We start from the raw sequence: 16,202 nt of genomic DNA, 5'->3' as shown, positions 1-16,202 counted from the left end.
CTCTTTATCTGAAAGGTCTTCGTTACTGTGTGTCATTCAAATGTTTTCCTCTGAAACCCATGACGTCCATGTGTTAGAGAACACTTAAATTTGTACACAGGCTTTCATGTTTTAACTTCGGGAAGTTCAAATTGACAAGTGAAATCATTGACATTTGAGCCATGGTACAGATATCATACCCACTCTCAACAAGAAAAATACAAAAAATAGAGTCACACACCGACCCAAGCAAAAAAAGGAGTGGCATTACCGCATTAGCTAAGAGCGTATACACTAAAACTCCCAAAAATGTTAGAAAATAGATTCAAACTGTAAAGGTAAACTAAAATCAGCTAGTTGTTAGCCTAAAAGTAACTCAAACAAATCTTGTGTATACTCTTTTACATTTCATCTCGCGTACATATAAAATAGTTAGAATGACTTTACAATTTAAAATCCTCTGTGAAGGAACAAGAATAATAAACTAACTAACTACTTAACTTGTGTCATGGTTAAGACTAACTTCTGTCATGGACTAAATTGGAAGAGTAGTATGAGGCAGCTACAAATTTGCCTGTTTATAGGATGTTCTCAAAACACGCAAAACTTGTGAATGGTTGATATCCACACATAAACTCATTTTAATTGTGTATTTCTTGTAGAAGGTCTAAATGTAGGATAAATAGGTATAGACCTTACTAATATGACACTTGCAATTGTTGAATACGTTGAAGAGAATTGCTGCTATAGGAATCCTGAGTTAACCTGAAACTCGTAATGCATATGTTGCTTGCTTCACTGGAACACATGAACCATATTAATCTCACGTACATTAATGTTGGTGGTCCTGTTTTTTGGAAATATGTATCCCTTATAGTTTTATATGCCTGGGGTCAGTAGAACAAAAGAACAAGATCTCCACATTATATATAACTCATTATATCTCATTATAACTCATTATTTGTTGTTGTCGAAAGTTTACGTTTCGTTTTTGAGTCTATACAGGAAAATTAATCTCGAATGTTTTTTATTAAAGTTTACGTTTCATTTCTATCACTGCTATTATATCACTCTGTATTTGTTGCACACCATTGATTTCATTACTATTTTACGGTTTGTAAGATGATATGAATTACAAGATTACATACACATGCTCATATGACTTAAGAAAGAAAAAAAAAATTGAAGGCTGGAGAGAGTGTAAATTATCAATTTCATTCGATGCTTTTTGTCAAAATTTTCTTATTGTGTCATTTTTTATGCTTCTATTTGGTTATTGAGAGTAGCCTAAATTGGTTAGTTAGATTTCCAATGTAATTTGATTTTGCATAATACCATTATCATATCATCTTAGACTTACTTAATGTTTTTCCTACTAATGTGTCATGTGTTGATATCATCTTGCCATGATACTTTATTTTTGAATGTGTGGTCTTTGTACTTAATTTTTTTTTTTTTACTATGTTTTTCTTTAAGAGATCGGTTTGTTGCATTTTGCTACGATATGGATAAGTCTTGGATGTCCAAGGACCGGTTAACAAGTGAATATATTCAAGGAGTTGAAAGGTTAATTAGTGTTGGAAAGGAAGAAGGAAGTTTCATACGTTGTCCATGTAGAGATTGTTCAAATATCAATGAGTTAACTAAGACTGAGGTCAGAAATCATCTTTTCGAACGTGGTATTAGCCAAGGTTACACTATTTGGTGGTTTCATGGCGAAAGCTCTCTCTTTTCTGAGACCCTGACTAGTTTTACAGAACAAGACACTTTTGGACATTATGATGAGGTTGAGACTTCTGAAGATGTTGGACATTATGATGAGACTGAGACTCCTGAAGATGTTGGATATTATGATGAGATTGAGACTCCTGAAGATGTTGAACGCATGAGAGAAATGGCGAAGGCTGCAGAGGACCATTATACGGTGATCCCTAGAAATTTAAGGAATTGCTTGAAGATGCGAAACGCCTTGTATGCGAGGGTTGCTCAAAATTCACAAAGCTATCAATAGTTATTATTTTATTTAATCTGAAAGCAAATAGTGGGTGGTCCCGACACAAGTTTTTGAAGTTATTGAAGCCTCTTTGGGACGGATGCTTCCTCAACCAAATCTCTTGCCGAAATCCTTGAATCTGATCCAAAGAAGACATTGTCTGTTTATGGGATGAAGTCACGAGAAAATACATGCATGTCCAAATGATTGTATACTCTATAGGGTGATAAATACAAAGATGAAACTATGTGCCCTATTTGTGGAGTCTCAAGATATAAAGAGAACAAGAGAGCGACCAACAAATCGGGTGGAGTACCGCAACAAAAGTTTTGTGGTATTTTCCACCAATTCAAGATTCAAGAAGATGTTTCAATCTGCCCAAACATCAAAGTCAATGACATGGCATGCCGATGAAAGGGTGGTTGATGGTAAGATCGCCACCAGCCGGACTCTCCAAAGATGGAAGTTGGTTGACGAAAAATATCCAGAATTTGTAGCAGAATCCTAAAATCTTCGCCTAGCACTTTCAGCCAATGGAGTCAATCCACACCATACTCTTAGTACTAAGTACAGTTTATGGCCTGTTATGCTGGTCACATACAACCTCCCACCGTGGCTATGCATGAAAAGAAAGTACATGATGCTTACGATGTTGATATCAGGTCCAAATCAACCTGGAAACAATATCGACGTCTACTTGGCACCCTTGGTTGACGACTTACATGTTCTGTGGGAGATAGGGGTGGAGGCTTATGATGTGTACCGTCATGAATCATTTATACTTAAAGCTGTTTTGTTATGGACAATCAATGATCTTCCTGCGTATAGCAATCTTTCTGGGTGCACTGTGAAAGGTTATTTTGTTTGTCCCATTTTATGGCGAGGGCACATCCTCAACCAGGCTTAAACACTCGGGAAGAACGATGACCAATAGAAGATTTCTTCCACGCTATCATCCATATCGAAGACAAAAAAAAGCCTTCAATGGTAAAACAGAGCTGCGGGAGGCACCTGAATCCTTAACTAGTTTGAAAGTACTGGAAGAAGTTGAAGGGATCAAAGCCATACGGGGAACAAAGGGAACCATTACGGGGGCTACCAATTGTTTTAAGAAGAAATCAGTTTTTTTTTTTAGCTTCCATACTGGAGATATCTAGAACTCCGACATAATGTTGATTTTATGCACACAGAGAAAAATGTATGTGATAGCATTGTTGGGACCCTACTTAACATTCCACATAAAATAAAGACACCATTAAGTCTCGTCTTGACCTCCAAGAAATGGGTCTAAGGACAGAATTGGCTCCAACAATTGGGGAAAAGCGATCGTTCTTGCCTCCGGCTTGTCACACACTATCTAGAGATGAGAAAAAAAGACTATGCAAAACTTTGCATGAGTTAAAAGTCCCAAGTGGATACTCTTCGAATTTTAGGCCTCTTGTCTCGATGCAAGATCTAAAACTGCAAAATATGAAGTCGCCGACATTGTCATGTTTTGATCAAAACAACTTCTTCGGTTGCAATAAGAACAATTTTGCCAAAGAATGTGAGATGTGCAATTATTAGGCTATGTTCTTTTTAAGGCTATTTGCTCGAAAGTAATAGATAAGGAAAAATTGCCTCAAATTCAGGAAGATATTGTGCTCACAAGTATGTTTCTTTGGAAAAGTATTTTCCGCCATCATTTTTCGACGTTATGATTCATCTAACGATTGCACCTTGTCGAGAAGTTGATCTTTGTGGTCCCTGTATTCTACCGATAGATGTATGCATTTGAGAGGTACAATGAATTATATACTACCCTTCAATATTTCTTAATGCTTTTCTTTATAAACATTACTATTGTGCAATCTCTTAGGTACATGACCGTGTTAAAAGGGCTTTATAATGCTAATCGAAATCGACCGGAAGCTTGTATTGCTGAGAATTACATTGAAGAGAAAGCAATTGAATTTTGTAATTTTAATTCTTACCGACTTAGATGCAATTGGGATTCCTCTCCGTAAAGATAACACTACCACAGATTTGATATCATCTGGAAATATTCCCCGAGGAAGTACCCATAGTCAAGTAGATAGAAAAACGTTAGACCAGGCACATCTCTATGTGTTGCAAAACACAAGAGATGTTCAGCCTTACATCGAGTAAGGTTTCTTTAGTTGTTCACTTTAAAAGTCTATTTTAGCTCCTTGGTTTCGGATTCTGATAGCTAACTCTTTTATTTTGTGGCCTAACATGATAGAGAACATATGAACTATCTGAAGGAACAACAATCTCGTAAATAAAAAAAACCCACATGGTTGCATGCTGAACACAATTGCTCATTTAGTGATTGGTTTAGAGACAAGGTATATTATAAATTGGTCTTTTTTTTGTTTTTGTTATTTTTGTATGTTAATTTAACTTAGATTAGGACTAAAATGTTTACACAACAATGCATGTGGTTTTGCTTTCGAGGGGAAATCGACAAGAAGGTGTCAAACACCTTGAAGTGGGGTATCGAAGGGGCCTTTGGCACATGTTTACAAATATTCTACCTATGTCACTAATGGTTATCGTTTTGCCGCGAAGCGGCAAGACGCTTTTAATGAAAGTAAATCAAAATAGTGGTTTGAGTTTGACGCGGCAACAACACCGAGGTTTCAAGCCACAAAGGATCAAAACCCAATTTTTTGAACATGTCTTTCTACGGTGTTATTGTTGAAATATGGTTGCTTGATTATACAAATTTCAAGATTCCAATGTTCAAGTGTGACTTGGTTGATAGCAAGAATGCAATTAGGAAGGATGACATGGGTTTCACTTTAGTGGATCTTGGTAGAGTTGGCCATAACTCGATTCCTTCATCCTAGCTTCTCGAGGCCGAAAGCAAGTTTTCTATGTACTGATCAACTTGACCTAACGTGGTGGGTTGTTGTAGAATCTCCTCAAAGATGCTTTCCACCGAATCTGACGATGATAACGATGATGAGCTCGTTGATGCTCATGTAGGAGATGACAATTTTGTTGAATTGCCAAATGTTGACTCATTGGATGTTAATGACTTAATCTCGGTCGGTTTCGTCAAGTGAAGAAGATTGTGAGGGCACTTGGGTTGAGCATAAAAACTTCTTGATTTATTAGTTTTCATTGTTTTTTGTGGTGGAATCGATATTTGGTTTGTTAACAAGAGATTGTGACCAACTTTTGTCTTTTATGTATTGGCCTTACAATTATTTTGGTTCTGTTCAAATTATGATATCAAGTTTTTGCCATAGACATGCTTATTGCTACTGATCATGTCATCTTCTAATGATTTTCCTATTCTATAGTTTTTCTTTTTAAGGTTTAGTTCGATATGGATCCAAAAACAAGTGCCAAATCATCTCAGAAAAAAAAAAAAATGAAGCATCCAAACGAGGAAGGTGACAATATTACAAGTGTTAGGGGTCAAGCTAAAAAGCTTTCACTCACTAAGCATTTTAAAGGTAAGCTTGTGGTGGATTTTAATGCGAAAGGAAAGATCAAAGGTGCATTTATTCGAAGCGAGTTCAGTAATTGGTTGGCACACTAGTTAAAAATATGGTTCCACTAGCTGAGTACCCAAACTGGACAAAAGTTGACAAGCAAATAAAAGATGATGTATGGGATTCAGTGCTGGTAAGCGGTTGTTTTGCTTATTATACTGATTTTGAATTATTATTGTTGTCTTTCTAGAAGTGTAGACTCATCTCTGCCTTGGTTATTTGTAGGAAAAATTTGAGGCAGATCCTAAGTTTAAGAAAAAAGGATTGCAACAATGTGGTAAGATATGGCGGAAATTTAAGAATTATTGCACAAAATATTTTGTCATACCTTACATAGATGACCCCGATCTAATGAATCCACCAAAAATCTATCCGAATGTTAAGAAGCAAGATTGGGAGAAATTTGTAAAAATAAGGTTATAGGAAGAGTTCCAGGTATATATATATATCTGTCATTTCCTTTGAATTTTCATTTCTAATAAATTTATAATTTTGTTAAGGTGTGATAAACTAATATACTATTTTCATTTGGGCTGTTAGGAACTAAGCAAGATTCAATCGGAAAGAAGAAACTTGAACAAGTATAACCATCGACTAAGCAAATTAGGTTACGATGGCCTTGTCGATAAGATGGTAAGTAGATATTATATTTAAGTTTGTTAGATAAAACCAACGTAGGTAATCTAATATTAATTGGTTGGTTTGATTATTTGTAATTGATAATAGATAGAAGCTGGGATACCTATTGATGAAGATGATAGATCTGTTTTATGGCGTTTAGCTCGACAAGACAAAAGTGGTGAATATGCTAATGATGCCACAAAGGAGGTAGTTCAAAAGATTGTAAGTATCAAGCTCATCATTGTATGTGTGTTTGCGAAGCATATTTGATATTGTGTAGGATACCTAACTTGATATATTGATGTATTTTTGTACTGATCTAGATGATGTGGTTCCCTATCAGCTTCGATTTATGATTTTTTTTACTGATCTAGCAAGCATAATATATATAGATCTATCCTGTCTAAGTGCCTACTAGTGTTGAGGTTCAAGAAAGTTATTAGTTATCAATCCTTTCACCCAAAATCTCATTACCCAGTTAAAGTAAATGAATAATAGAGTCTACAAAAATCAAATCCTAGCACTACTTCTCTCCAAAGTCTACAAAATGGCTGAACCACATTGGTCATCCTCCGGTTTGCTTCTTCCGGCTTCCGAGTCTTTGTGATAACTCCTTGCTTATCTCCTACCGGTGGACAGAAGTTCTCCCTTCCCTGGTTGCTATCATTGCCCCACCTCTGGCGCCAAGTATGATCGCATCTTTTAGGTCTTTGGGCTCGACTTCTTTGTATGCTTTTGCTAGAATTCCCCGGGCCGAAAGTCCTTGAGAATTGCTCCGGTTGCTCCGTTGTTAATTGTCTGTCAAAGGATGCATCAAAGAAACTTTAATCCAACCGATACTCCCCTCTTCCGCAATTGAAGGTGCGCCGACTTTATGATGCTTTGATGTCTGCGACAAAAGGCCTCATAAAATGTTTTTCGGCAACTAATGTACAAAATGCCTAGTTTTAGACTTTGCCTCAGCCCAATTTTGTCTCCCAAGCACATTTGTAGACTACCCGGGGGGTTTCAATGTTTAGAGGTTTAGGTATAAGCCTATAAATGATAATATTTGAAAGTATATGCCATGGTTTGATTAAGTGGGAATTATTCCTAGACTCATTATAGGCATCTTGTAGTCTTGTTGTTGGAGGGAGGCAACACTCCATATGCTTAGCTTTTTATATTTCTAAACTGCTAAATCTGCGTTTTGACACCACTACACCACCAGTCCACCACCACACACTGCACACTAACAATCCACATACACACTACACCACCAGTCCACACAATGCACACCACGTCACTGGTCCCCTAAACCCATGCATTCAAAGTTCGAGTGAATAGAGATTCTAAGAACTAACCAAACCGACATGAATAAAAGTCATTACCTCAAGCTCGCTTGAAGCTTTGCTTCCAAGTTTCAATTGGTTCTCTAGTTTCTTACGCCTAATCCGCCCCGACTACCATAAATTGTCGACGAAGCTCGATCGGCCTTGTATTTTGCTCCATGAATGGATATAACTTAAAGCTATAATAGTACTCTGTTTCGTTAGTAATTCGATAGTACCGCTGTAATAGTACTGTGTAACTTAGAGTTGTAATAGTACTCTGATAGTACTACGTTTCGGTAGGGTCATTTTTTTTTGACTCTAAGTAAAAAAGCCGCTCCATTCCATTATTCTCACAAATAGTAGTTGAGTATCTAAGTATCGAGTTTTGAAGTACTATCATCTTTAGACCTCCATCCCTAGTCCTTAATTCCATGAAATGATGGCAAGGCAGCAAGAAGAGGGTCTCCATAGCCAATTGCTTCCCATCACTGAGCAGCAGACTTTAGGACTTCTCCAAAGAACATCCGGACTTCACGGGAAGTTTGGTCGAACCCGATCCAAATAGCCAATTATCTGCCTCTTCTTTAATGACATCACCCACTTTACATACGGGGAGGTTGCTTCTTTCCTTTCACCGTTCTTCCTATTTGAATGGTTGTTGGTGATGAGACTAGAACATATCCATTTGATCCGCTTCTAAGGATGCTAACTTTGATGACTTCTCCGAAAGACATATTTAAATGGGTGATGGTCTCTTTTGGTGGAGGGTGGTGATGATGTGGGGCGGATTGACTCTTGGCTTACTTGGAACTGGGCTGCGGCTCTCGAAGGTGAAATAACAGGTATTGAAGTACTTGTTGCTCAATATTACGTTTGAGATTCATCTCAAAGTCTCGATCTTTACCTTTAGTTTACGCCCACATCTGTCTCTCATCACAAACTCCCCGCGAATATTTCAATGACCTCAGCCAGAGTTCCTTTAGCCCTCATTTCCCACCCAATCAACCAACCACAATTCCTCATTATCTCTTGCCCTTCCCAATTGCTACCTCTAACACCACACCAAAGCTGTATACATCGGACTTATCGGTGGGAACACTGTATGAACATATTCAGGTGCAAGATACCCCATCGTTCTGCTGGTATGGTTGTTTCTCGTGGTATATATACGTTACGTTCATAAAGCTCTGCCAAGCCAAAATCTCCAAGCTTTGCGGTATATTACGCATCAAGCATTATGTTACATGTCTTCACGTCTCGATGAATTATTTGTGTCTCACACTCTTCATGCGGAGGTAAATAAAGCGAAGCAACTCTAAGGATAATTTTCTGTCTGCGTTCCCGGTGAAACTGTTGGTGAGTTAGATGCAGCGATCTTTATGTAGGATCTTGTCCGGGCTTCCATTGGCCATGTGTTCATAAACTAGAACCAATTCTTTCCGCGAACACCATCCTAAGAGCTTAACCAAGTGCTTATGTTTCAAGCAACCCACATTTGCCGCTAACTTCATTGGTGAAGGGTCGCTAAAAGGGACGAAGTTGGTCTATCGGTGAATCTCTTGATCGCGACTTCCTTCTGATTTTGGGGACCCTCATATACAACACGAGCTTAGCTGCATCTTGAAGTAATTGCCACTACATTTAACACGAAGTAGAATAGGGTTATCTGTTTTCATTCCTCACCTCGATTTGGCGGTCGGTTAAGCTCCGGCTTGAATATGAGGTGGCTAATTGTTTTATTTTGCTTTAATCCCTCCCGTATCATCCCGTTAGGCAAGCAAACAATTATAACCAAGGTCCACCTGGAACCAAGGACAAGGACAAGGTCAAGGGAATTATAATAATTATAACAACCAAAGCCGTGACCGACAAGGTCGAGCCAAGGTCCAAAATAATTATAATAATTATAATACCGATAAATTATCATTCAGTTATAATAATAATAACTATCAAAACCACCCGCAAATGTCGGCGAGAGATGGTTCAGTCGCACCACCATGACTACTACACCTACAACCGGATCGTGTCGGCGTTTATACAAGTTACTGACAACTTTTCGGTGGTATTTCGATCAAACCCGGCCATTTTACAATCCATAAATCGGGGCATCACAATGGTTAGCGTGAAAACTGACCAAAATGTTTCGGGACAAAGCGATACCAAACCTAAACGACAAACCACGACCTTTGAGATAGCGGTAATTCTAGTCACGGAAACTGATCGTGGGTGACCTAAAATGCCATCACCACTCTGGATTCACGGAAGAGTGGTTGATAATAAAAATAACTTCTTTATGGATTACCCCATCGATTACTCCTGGCGGATATCGAACTAGATACGCCAATGGCTGAGGAGCCTACCTACGGTAGAGGTACAGGTTAAATCCTGCAACAAAGAAGCGAAAGCCAAGGTTACCTGACAAGTAGAGCCATATCGCGAAATATAAGAAGGAAACCACGTTCCACCGAAATTAGCCATGCTAACTAGGGATACAAACTTTGAGGAAATTAGGAGCGTTTTCAAGAATCTAACGATAGACTTCCTTTTCGAAAGCTATTAAAAGCTTCCTAACCACGCTAAGTTTCTTAAAGAGTTGTTGCACTACTAGAGCGTGGAACCAACATACCTAAAGGCGCCTTTTTTAAGCTGAAGGGGTTCCCGACCTTATCGAAAATAATGGAATTGTTAAATTACTGAGGACCACAGTATCCCTCTTGTAAAATGCACCTTAGGTGATTCCCACCACATTGCCTTATTAGGCACGGGGGCAAGTGTTAACTTACTCGGTATTACTTACCATAAACAAATAGGTCTACTGAGGAAATGCAACCTACAAAATAACGTTGCAATTAAGCGGACGGTCAATTAAGTATCCTAAAGGTGTAGTGGAAAGCGTGCTTGTTGGGTTAAGATTTCTACTATCCTGGCGATTTTATTATCCTCGTCTGAAAGTTGCTAATGACTCGTACCGATCATCTTAGGGCGCCCGCTTCTTGGCAGCGCCAATGCACTTATAAATTGTCGCGATGGAAAGATGTCCCATCTTTTGGCCATCTTTACAGCCGAGGTAAATGTTTTAAAATGATGAAAGCAGTTACCCGGTTCTTACGTAGATGGGGAGGTTAGCATGATCGAGTTTAGATCAAGATTATTTTTAACAACCGTTTCACGAAAACAATATGTACAAATTCCTTTCTTTTGGAACTTGATTTTGTAAATGACTCCTACTTAGAGGAAGTCAACACCATCCAGAGTCCACACCAATTGGGACGAGTCGGTTGCTCCATATCTCGAAGTACGAAGACTTGCTACCTAAGCAAGTCTTCATTCTGAATAAGGACACTTATGAAAACATCGATGGACATTCCGTCCACACGATTTAAACCTCTTCCCGGGTTTAAAATATATTCAACTTGATCCGGATGGTAGTCACCCGAGATAATTATATCTTCTCTGTTAACTAAGGATGAGGAGACATGTTTAATAAGGGTGATTAGGGAACATCGATCTGCGATTGGTTGGTCCTTAACCCGACATTAAAAATTGACCCAAATGTTTGCACTCATGCGTTATCCATTTTGGAGGATAGCGAAGACTTCTCATGAACCTCGTCGTCGCTTGAACCCTGCCATGAAAGGGTGGTTAGGGAAGAAGTCTTGCGATTACTTTCGATCTTTGGTATTATATACCCGATCTCCGATGGCGAATGGGTAAGTCCCATTCATGTAGTTCCTAAGAAATGGGGGAGTTACCATGGTGCGTAGCGGGAAGGGTGACTATGTTGTCACTCAGGTCTATGAAATGGAGAATGCGTATTGATTCTGAGGGCGTTTAAATGCTATGACACAAAAGGATCACTTTCCGCACCATTTATAGATCGGATGCTAGAGCGTCTAGGCTGGTCATGCCTTTTATTGTTTTTACGGATGGCTACTCGGCTATTTTCATATTATTATTGATATTGATGACCAAAAAAGACAACCTTCATGTCTTTGGAACATATGCCTATAAGCGAATGCCTTTTGGCCTTTGTAATGCCCACGGTACCTTCCCGTGATGTATCTTCATATATTTAGTGACATGGTAGGCTTTATGGAAGTGTTCATGGATGATTTTTCTATCTATGGAGACTCCTTTCTGAGATGCTTGTCTAACACGTCTAAAGGTCTTGACGGTGTGAAGAAAAGAGCCTCGTTTTAAATTGGGAAAAGTGTCATTTCATGGTCAAAAGGGCATAATACTTAGGTCATATTGTATCTAGTGATGGCATCAAGTAGATAAAACCAAACTAGATAAGATAGCTACCTACCTAAACCCGCGGACTGTCCGTGAGATTAAGAGCCTTTCTAGGCCATCGAGGGGGTTTTATAGGCGTTTCATTAAAGATTTTTTGAAAATAGCTAGGCCTTTAACTAACACCTTTTGAAGGATGCAATCTTTGATTTTAATTTTAAGCGTAAAAGGGCTTTTGAAACCTTAAAAGCCTAACCACTTGCACCTATTATACACGACCTCTGATTGGTCTAAACCTTTTCGAACTCATGTGTGATGCTAGTGACTATCACGGTTAGTCTTTGTCTTGGGGACGAAACTAGATAATAAGTCCACCGGTTATTTATTATGCTAGTAAAACATTAAGCGGCGCTCAAGCGAATTATACAACTTCTTTGAAAAGAATTCTTAGGCTGTCATTTTATGCTTTAGATAAGTTTAGATCCTTATTTGGTTGGTTCTAAAACTTTAGTTTACACGGACCATCGCGACCATTAGGTACCTTCTTGCAAAGAAGGATGCTAAGCGAGATTAATCCGATGGATTCTTCTCCGCAAGAGTTCACATTAGAAATAAAAGGACAAAGAGGGTCGAAAGCGTAGTTGCCGACCACTTATCTAGACACAAATGGCGATAGTAGTGATTACGAGTCCATACCGGACTCTTTTCATATGAGCATCGTATGCTATTTTTCATCACCTTGGTATCGCGGACGCCGTTAAATTATTTAGCGGCTGATGTTATGCCTTATAATTGGTCAAAGAAATGAGCGTATTAAGAAGTTCTTGGCGAGTCGAGTTATCTTCTTGGGATGAGCCCTACCTTTTAAGTATTGTGCGGGATCCGGATTATTAAAAGTGCGTTGCATTCCCGGTGGGAATATAATGAAGTTCTATCGTTACGCCATGACAAAGAGTGTGGTGGCCACTTTAGTGCAATGAAACAGCCGCTAAAGTTCTTGATGTGGATTTTATTGGCCTACCCTTTTTAAGGATGCCCAAGTGCATTGCAAGGCGTGTATTCGTTGCCAACAACTTAGGCCGAATCCGCGGCGTAATATGATGCCATTAAATCCAATCTTGATAGTAGAAATTTTTGATGTTTGGGGTATTGATTTCATGGGCCCTTTCCACTGTTTCCCGGTTATATTTATATTCTAGTTCTTGGTGGACTCACGTGTCTAAATGGATAGAGGCCTCTAGCTTGCCGTAGCAATGACCATAAGGCGGTTGTATTTTTTATTAAAGAATATATTTTATGTCGGTTTGGCATTCCTAAAAGCCATCATTAGTGATGGTGGAACACATTTTTCAATAGAGTTGTTGCATCCCTAGTTAAAAAGTATGGAGTTACACAAAATAGCAACTCCTTATCATCCACAAACTAGCGGACAAGTAGAAGTTTCTAATAGGGAAATCAAAAGATTTTAGAAACAACGATGAAACCACGATAGGAAAGACCGGTCAAGCGTCTATCCGGATGCCTTATGGGCATATAGAACTGCTTTCAAAAGTCCATAGGTATGTCTCCCTTTAGACTTGTATTTGGGAAACCATGTCATTTGCCCGATTGAATTAGAGCACCGTGCTCGTGGGCTATAAAAAGCCTTAACTTCAATATTGATGGTGGTGTCAAGCGCAAGTTACAATTAAATGAGCTTGAAGAAATCCGTGGCGATTCTTACGATCTCGCGAAGGATTATAAAGCCAACATGAAGCGTGTTCATGATAAGCATATCTTTGCGCCAAAGAGTTTGTGGTTGGGACAAAGGCTTTGCTTTACAACTCCGTCTACATATTTTCCGGGAAACTAAAAACCCGTTAGTGCGGCCCTTTTCTACGTTCTTGAAGTCACCCCTTACGGGGCAATTACCTTAGTAAACCCCAAGGACAACGGTACCTTTCAAGTTAATGGTCCAGCGGTTAAAACATTTTCCGCGAACTTTGTCCCCGATGTGGAGGAAAGTCCTTTTACACGGGACCACTGTCTATGAGGATGACCCTTGTCATTTGTGTACTTACTTTCATTTCCATATCTTGATAAGTACACCATTCAGGTAACCGGCCCTCCCTATGGAGTGTGTGGCTATAAGTACGGATCCTAAGTCCACAGTTCACATAATTCCGTTTTCCACTTTAGCATGTTTTCGTTTTTGAGTCATGTTCCTCTATGGAGTGAATTATGTATTTATTGTTTTTCGTGTTTCTTATAATAAACAAATCAAAATAAAATTAAAATTCTTAAAATCATAGACATAGCAATCAACAAGTCTTGGGAATCGACTTTAAAGCGACCAGCGTTGTAAACAAATTTTGTGTTTAAAAATTTGTTTGGGGGAGTGGAAATCAGTCTTTCCATCCGGATTGCTCGAACTTTCTAGTTGTGTTGCTTAGGTCCATTAGTATAGTTCATTGGGGTTGGCGTCATCTAATTTAGTGTTCATTCGTTCAGCATAACTTCGTCATGCCACGCACTATGAGGCGTTTTCCACTATCTTATATGTCACCCACGGTCGGAATAGAGTAGTTTATGGATCATTGGATTGGAAATTCTCTCCTGATCATTTCCATATCTCATTCGAAAAAATCGGACCGATAACGAAGCGGGAAATTTAGTTTGAAATTGCGCTAAAAATCGACGAAAGTCGAAAAATTGAATTGGGCTTGGGCCCAACTCAAAACTCACCCGCCAGCATCACCAAAAAAAACAGAATCGCAAGTTCATCTTCTCTAACCACTTGTCACAAATTTAAATTCAAACCCTAGCAACCAAAATAAAAAAAAAATAGAAATAATAGAATATATCAAAATAGAAACACCACCCACGCCCATTTGTAACATCAACACCAATCTTCCACACACTCCAACCGTTTCCACCAAGAAAACACCCACCAATTCAAGTTTTCAAACCTGCCACCGTACCTACCATAACCACCACCGTTGTGTTTAGTTGGTTTTCATCGAAACTCGTCTCCTCCACCTTATACAAACCTAAAAACAAAAACTTCATGGCGCTACGACGTAGAATTACGGAAAAGCGCATTTGCTCCTCGAACAGGTTTAAGCCATTTTATGACGTGGAGATGTTTAAGAGACATTGGAGCGGACTGTGGTATTAACAGAGGATTTCTATCACTATGATTTGGTAGAACAGTTTTATAAGAAAAGAGAATTGGAGGAAATAGGATTTTCATTAGGATAGTAGGAACGCGGAGGAAGTAACGAGGACGGTTGTTGGCTGAGCTATTAGGAATCACACATAACCAACCTAGATCGACCATTCAGGAATCGATTATCTGCGGTTCCTGTTTTGATGAAAGATCACGGTCATAGAGGGTGAATACAATACGATATCTCATTCGTTAAGCGGAGCGACCACGAGAACCAATCAACCGGTAGCTCGGTGGATTTGTAAGAACGTCCTCGGAAAAGACAAAGTCGGCGACATCGGACTTGATTAATCGCGTTCTCTGGATTTTGCAAATGAATGAGTGTAATTTCTGCATCCTCGATTTAATTTTGAATGTGATTAGAGGTGGGAAAGAGCACGGCGCCTCTTCCCGTATTGATCACTAAGATTATGCTCTCATTTAGAGCATGCGCTAAATCTGCTCCTATTAAGATCAAATTGCCTTCTAATGCAAGTATTTATAAGGAATGCATCCAAGAGACTTGGCGTTGTCTGCGAGAGGAAGTTGAGTCGGATAATGAAAAGGAAGATATGACATGGTTGGTTGAGGATAATTTCGATAGTCATACTTCTAATTTAGAGCGAATGATAATCTTTGCAAACTGGTTTTGCGATCGCGGTTATCGTTATCTGTGAAGATATCCGACATAGACAAATTGTACCGAAATAAGCAAACGAACCTTGGTGACGAGTTGAAATGCTTTCGAAAGGGGTCAGGAAGATATCTTGTCTAACTTGGAGATTATCCACCGAATCACCAAGCCCGGTATCAAGATACTCAAGGCCGAGATGGAAGCCCGGCGCTTGTTCGGGATAGAGATGCTACGACGCATGCCACTTTCGTGGATGAGTCCGTCTCGGTGAGTCACGAGAGGCATGAAGCGTCGTCGCCGCCGGAGCAGATGGCTCAAACCATTTTCACCACAGAACCGATCTCCATCTCGGGACCATCTTCTTCACACGCCTAGGTGTTCACCATCGGTTGTGTCTGTTATTTCATTGTTTTTATTGTTTTGTTAGTGGAATTTTATTTCAGTAGTTAGATTTAAATATTAAGTTGTTTGTTTTAGATTGCTTGGATTTCATATTATTTTAATATAATTTATTTTGATCATCTTTCGTAAGGTTGTCTTGGAGTAAAAGTTGAAAATTAGGCCGATAACGGCATATCTATGATTTTTTTTGTAGTGGTAGCATGATATGTAGGAGAGTTTAGAAGTTACTATTCTAAACCAAGTTTAAAAGATACCAGGGTTGTTAGGAAATCAAAACTATGGTTAGTTTCCGTTTTCGGGTTTGGCAATTTTCTATTTCCGGAAATTGCCTTAA

General features: G+C 39.0%; 1 long non-coding RNA gene across 1 annotated transcript; it reads left to right on the top strand.

Moving 5' to 3' along the window:
• The first annotated feature begins 5,464 nt into the window (after nucleotides 1-5,464).
• On the top strand, nucleotides 5,465-6,078 carry LOC147485195 (uncharacterized). The gene is made up of 3 exons (XR_015200965.1): nucleotides 5,465-5,611; nucleotides 5,704-5,913; nucleotides 6,019-6,078. It is a non-coding gene; the product is annotated as an uncharacterized LOC147485195 (long non-coding RNA).
• The last annotated feature ends 10,124 nt before the right edge of the window (nucleotides 6,079-16,202 follow it).

Source organism: Coptis chinensis, chromosome 7 (assembly GCF_015680905.1).
Source record: "Coptis chinensis isolate HL-2020 chromosome 7, ASM1568090v1, whole genome shotgun sequence".
Taxonomy (NCBI): Eukaryota; Viridiplantae; Streptophyta; class Magnoliopsida; order Ranunculales; family Ranunculaceae; genus Coptis; species Coptis chinensis.
This window is presented reverse-complemented; position numbering and strand designations above follow the sequence as displayed.